This window comes from Pteropus vampyrus, unplaced genomic scaffold (genome assembly GCF_000151845.1).
Source record: "Pteropus vampyrus isolate Shadow unplaced genomic scaffold, Pvam_2.0 Scaffold113, whole genome shotgun sequence".
Lineage (NCBI taxonomy): Eukaryota > Metazoa > Chordata > Mammalia > Chiroptera > Pteropodidae > Pteropus > Pteropus vampyrus.
In genome coordinates, this window is record NW_011888894.1 from 3495415 (window position 1) to 3501439 (window position 6025).

Genomic DNA, 6025 nt, shown 5'->3' on the forward strand with positions numbered 1-6025 from the left:
GCCCACATCTTGATACGCTATTATCCAATTAAAAAAAAAAAAATCTAGGGCCCAGAAAGAGAAAATAAAAGTAATTTTATGATGGAGAAACTTGACAAACACTACCTTAGCCAGGTGATCAAGGTCAACAACAACAGTGATAAGTCAGGTTGAGTCCGTGTCCTTGATGTCTAATCATAAAAATATCAGATAAGCTTCAGTCAAGGGACATTCTATGAAGCACTTGACCAGTAATCATCAAAACTGTCAAGGTCATCATAAACAAGGCAAGTCTGGGTACTCACAGCTAAGAGGAACCTAAGGAGACATGACAGCTAAATATAATGTGGGATCCTAGATGAGATCCCAGAACAGAGAAAGGACATTGGGGGAAAACTAAGTAAGTCTAAAGAAAATATGGGCTCTAGTTAAAATAATGTATCAATATTGGTTAGTTAATAAGGATAAATATGCCATGCTAAGTAAGGTAAATGAAAATAACAGGAGAATCAGATATAGGGTATGTGGAAACTCTTTGTACTGTCTAAATTTTTCTGTAAACCTAAAATTATTCTAAAATAAAAAGGATACTTTAATAAAAAGAAAGCATTTCGAATTCATCTTCATCTTCCTAATTTTCATCATATGCAGATGAAGATCCTGATGTAACAATTTCCATATTGTTATATTCACATTCCATTTGTTCCAAAAGGCCTTAAATTCAGTAAGAACTGAATTTTTGCAATGGAAACTTTGTTTTGTCAGTTTTTTCCTCTCCTGCTGAGGATTATGGAGAGCTAGAAAACCGCTTTTTTAAAAAATGCACCTTCGTTAAGTTTAAAATTTTAAAACAGTGTATATAATTCTCTGGTCATCTCACAATGGAAAGCCCTCACACTTCAGATTTTTAAAGATATTATTAAATAAAGGAATTATACCACCAACAACCAAAAACTATGAGAATGAATCACCAGAAAAATCTCACTAATACTGGCAAGCTGAGAGCACTTGCTGTGGGAGGTGTGGACTATTGAAAGTTGATGGAGACCCAATACTAGTCCTGCTAGGACATTCGAGGAAGCATGGCAAACAGAGCCCACAGCGCTGGGCACTTACAGCCAGCTCACTTCTTGTGCAAAGTAGACCCTCTAAAGAAAGAGAGGAGGATGTTACTGCTGCCTATGGATGAGGACAATTGTTCTGACAAAGGCCTGTGCTGCTGGAGCTGCAGTTTTACAGAACACAGTGCAGTCTGTTTACTGCACTGCGGCGGCCAGCCATGGGGCTAACTGGAGGCTGAGATCCAAGCTCTGTCTGACAAGCCCCCGCGCCCTGCACTCTCAGCACAAGTCAAGGCTGCCCTGAGGTAGGGGTGCCTTTTTACTTTCGTTAAGCACTGAAGGATGGAACTCTCGCTTTTTGCAGATTAGATAAATGGGCTACATTGTGAGCCTTTGTTCTCAATTCTAGATGGCAACAGAAAAATCTTCAACTAAATTTCTAACAGTTTTCTCGGTGCTTGGTAATATGCATACATTACAATAAATAGGACAAATTTCTTGTTTATAGTTTTGGAGAACTGATGGCATCTCTTAGTGTTTATCCCAATCCTAACATACTTGTAAATATATTTGTGGATTTTTTTGGATTATCAAAATAATATGAACTTGTAACCATTTCAAACAGTATAGAAACAAATGAAATAAATATGGAAACGAAAGAAGGTGAATTAATGTTTTTCACTAAAACCAGTGATTTCATATTCCAACAAGGTTATTTTCATCACATCAGAGCAGGTCAATGTCAAAGTCTCAGAAATGCCTCCTTTCATCTGCCCAGACACAGGAGAGGGTCTGGAAGGATGCACACAAAACTGTTAACATGATACCAAGTGTTTCAGGAAGTGAGAAAGAGGAGGGCTTTCACCTTACACTTTAATCACTTCTATATCATTTGAATTTGTTACAATGTGCATGCACTACCACAGTAATTTTATTTAAATCCAATAAGCATTTATTTTAATGATTTACCCAGAGTCTTCAAGAGCATGGTAGGAGTGTAAATCAGTCCTACCATTTGAGAGGGTAAAATGATTAAAAGCCCTAAAAAATACAACTTTTTTGACTCAGCAATCAGGATTTTCCCCCTAAGGAAATAATTATTGCTGTGGGGGTAAAATTAGCCATGAGGATGATTTTTTGCAGCATAGTTTATAATAATGATAAGTTTGTGGGGAAAATCTAAATGTGCAAGAATGAAAGCTTGGTTAACTGAATTACGAAGCCCGTATATAATAAAATAAGAGGCATTTGATAGACTTAAGTGGGAAAAACAGGACACAAACCAGTTGGAGACTTTATGTGCTAATTTTCAAACAGCAAACACAGAACTCTTATTAGGCTGAAAAAGTACCAAGTCCTGTGTGATCTAGGTGTTGTGAAATAAACTGTCAAATTTTTAAATAAGAGCTTGTTTAATAATGGTCCATAAATATTTCAATAGTAACAGGTATAGAGTGCTGGAGATTTTATGGTATAGCTTTGCTGTCCAATTAACAGACAAATGACATTAATGAATGCCAAAGTGCCCCCCTGCTTTGCTGCAGCTTTAGCACACTAAAGGCTCCAGAAGACTAAGCACAGCTTTTCGTGTGCTCCGGCCCATCAGCACTTCTGCTGGGAGCAGCACCCTCACCTGGGCTCTACAACAGATCATGTGCTCTCAGTGCAGACATCAGCACCCTTGGGATCAGGCATTCACAGCCTGGATGCAGCAGACCTCAGCAGACATTGCCTGCTATAGTGGCTGTATGGGCTGCAGGAGAGAATCATAAGGAGTGCCAACGGGAGAAACCCACAGCAACTGATAGGACCATGTCCATGAGCCCACGGGAGACATCTCCTGCCAAATCTCCAAAACCCATAGGGAACCAGAGAAAGAGGCCGGAACTCCCATCACAGAAGGTATATGCAGAGCTCAAGAAATACTGTGTGCAACTGTTGTTGCAAGGCTAGATTGTCCCCATACTTGCAGGGCTGTGGACACATAGGTTCTATATCTGCATCATGGTTACTGGATATCAAGGGTGTCTTCAATCTTCAACTTGTTCAGACAAGATTCTTTCCTAAAATGGGCTTCTGAAGATACAGCTGCTCAGAGTTCCAGTTGTCACCCATCCTTCTTACATTTCCTGCCCATGTCCAGATGAGCTAAGTGGCATTAAGTATAGCTGAGATCACTGAAGAGATTTTTAAATAAGCTATTTTAAAAGTGACTGACAGCATCAGCTCAGAGCTGTTATTCCTAGGTCAGCACATCTTCTCTGCAGCAGCGACAGTCCTTGATGATTTCTGCCTGACTGCACAGGACACAGTGGGGTACCAGAGCTGGAGGCAATATCAAGAGCAGAGTGAGGTCCCTCTAGCAGCCAATCTCCCATAAAAAAATGGAAGAAACTGTTCCCCAAGAGAATTTAAACCAAATGAAATAGCAAATCATGATTTAGTTCTGAAAATATTTTGACACTTTCAAGTTTAGAAATAATTTGTGCATATTTAATTCTGATTCAAACAAACTTCCCATTTCTTTTAAAGACACCTTAGTCTCATTTATAGGAAAAAAGTTAAAATTTGGTTTTATTTTCATATTTACCAAATAACTCTAGGAAGGGAAACTGAGCCAGATAACATCTAAATTCCTTTCCAACACCTAGATTCTGTAATTCTATAAAATGAACAAGATTCAGTCACATTTGGTTTGTTTTTGGATAGATGGTTCTTTTTCAAGTCCCTAGGTTCTAGGATATTAAGAACAATAACAAAAAAGAAATATTTCTCCACTTTATGGGAAGGACAGATGTCAATGCATCTAAGCTTCTAGGTGTTACCTGTTTTTTAAATGGCATGCTTCTTAACATCTTGATTAACATGAATTCCTAGTAATGATAATAGATAAGATGTATTGAATGCTTACTAGTGTTGGTATTGTGCTAAATCCTTCACTTATTTTTAATCTAATCTAATCCTCCCAATTTAATGAGGTAGCTATTATTATTAACTCTGTCTTAGAGATGAGGCAGCAAGCAGAAAAGTTAAGTGACTTGCCCAATGAAGCTCAGCTCAGAAGGACTATGAGCTGGGATTTGATCCAGGTCTTTCTCATTCCAGAGCCTTTAAGCTCCACACATTACCTGACATACTGTCACCTCTAGGCTGTGGTGCTTGATATTCAAGAGAAATCAATCATTAAGTTCACATCAACCCCCGAAAAACAGCCACCATTTTTGCAAGAAAAACAAACTTTCCTTAACTCTTGATTCTTAAAAAACAACAACAACAAGAACAACAACTTACTGTGTATTTTTATATGGAAGTCACTTAATAAAATAACTTTATAGAAAATACGATCTTGTATTTTGTATAATAATTTCTTAAAATCTCTCAACACATTTGAGGTAAGGACATAAACATTCAAAAAGTAGTTAAAACACTAGGAATTATATGTAAAAATTCTCTCTTAATTAAGAAATAAAACTTAGAACCACACACGAAGAGAGATAAAATCTCAGATGACTATCCTTTAAACAATTCTCCATGTAAATCTTTTATCACATGGCTCTGGATAAAAGTTGAGTGGCAAAAATGTTGAAGGTGTAGTCTTTGGCAAAGAACTGAAGTGTGTATCCTCTAGAGGGCCAATTAAGAGCAGACATATATGCTCTGATATAGTAAGTTGTTATTCAATAAGTCATGGTGATATAATGAATAGCTATATGGAAAAAATAAATAAATTTATATTATACACCTTGCATCTTATATCAAATAAATTCCAGATGGATCAAAATATAATGGTCAAAAACGATATCAGAAAAGTTCTATCAGAAACATGAGATATAATTATTTTTATAATCCCAGAATGGGGATGCCATAGGAAACTAATAGATTAAATTACATAAAAGTAAAAATATCATGTATGGGAAAAACACCACAAACAAAGCAAAAAGGCAAATGTCAAGTTGAAAAAATATATATTTTATTTCATATCCCAGACAAAAGGCTTATGTCTTTGATATAGTATTTAAACAAAGAAAAAAAAATAATAGAAAATGAGTAAAAGACATGAACTGACAGTTCACAGAAAAGGGAGTTCGAATGATTCTTAAACTTATGAAAACTGTATGAACCCATTCAAAATAAAAGGAATTAGAAAGAAACAATGAGATGTTATTCTTTACATATCAGTCGGCTCAGACTCAAAATTTAGATTGTACCCTATGTTGATGAAGGTATAGGGAAACAGGCACATGGCTAGTGGGAGTGTTTGAAGAAAATTTGGCAATATTTATCAAAATTGGGAAAAAATCACATGTTCTTTGACCCAGCAAATCTGCTTCTTTTTTTATTTTTATTTTTTTTAGACGAGGCAACCCTTGCTTGACCTCACAGATTGCAAGGATCTTGTCAGTTTATAATCCCTTATTTTTTATTTTTTATGACTACAGCACCTGGTCTTCCTAGGTGGTCTCCGATCCAAGTACTAACCAGGCCCAACCCTGTTTAGCTTCCGAGATCAGCCGGGCTCGGGCTTGTTTAGGGTAGCGTAGCCGTAGATGCAAATCTGCTCTGAGTAAAAAATCCTACGGACATACCTGTGTGCAAATAATAAATATACAAGGACTCCCCTCACTGAGGTATAAAGCAGCACCTTCCATCATCCTCTATTTCTTTCTCCTTTATTGGTCATCATAACATTTAGCAATACTATTGTTTTGTCTATCTCCCCTGAGAGTGTGTATGTAGGTGAGCAAAGAGTGGGAAACAGTCCTGCTGGGGGATATGATCCTGGGTTTGCCTTCTAACAGCACCACTTCCTTGCATAAAGGAGGACAATTGCATACCAACAGTCAGTTATCTGTCTTGTTTACTCAGAGAGAAATGAACTGGAACTCAAGCCTTGGCCCTATGTAACTAGAATCATAGAGAAACAGGCGGAGAACTAAGGCATTACATTCTGTTTCAAGATGAATCACACATACCTTGACCTCGTT

The 6025-nt window shown here is 37.1% G+C and overlaps 1 pseudogene; it reads right to left on the reverse strand.

Moving 5' to 3' along the window:
- Positions 1–5470: 5470 nt before the first annotated feature.
- On the reverse strand, positions 5471–5589 carry LOC111743440 (annotated as a pseudogene).
- Between the last annotated feature and the right edge of the window lie 436 nt (positions 5590–6025).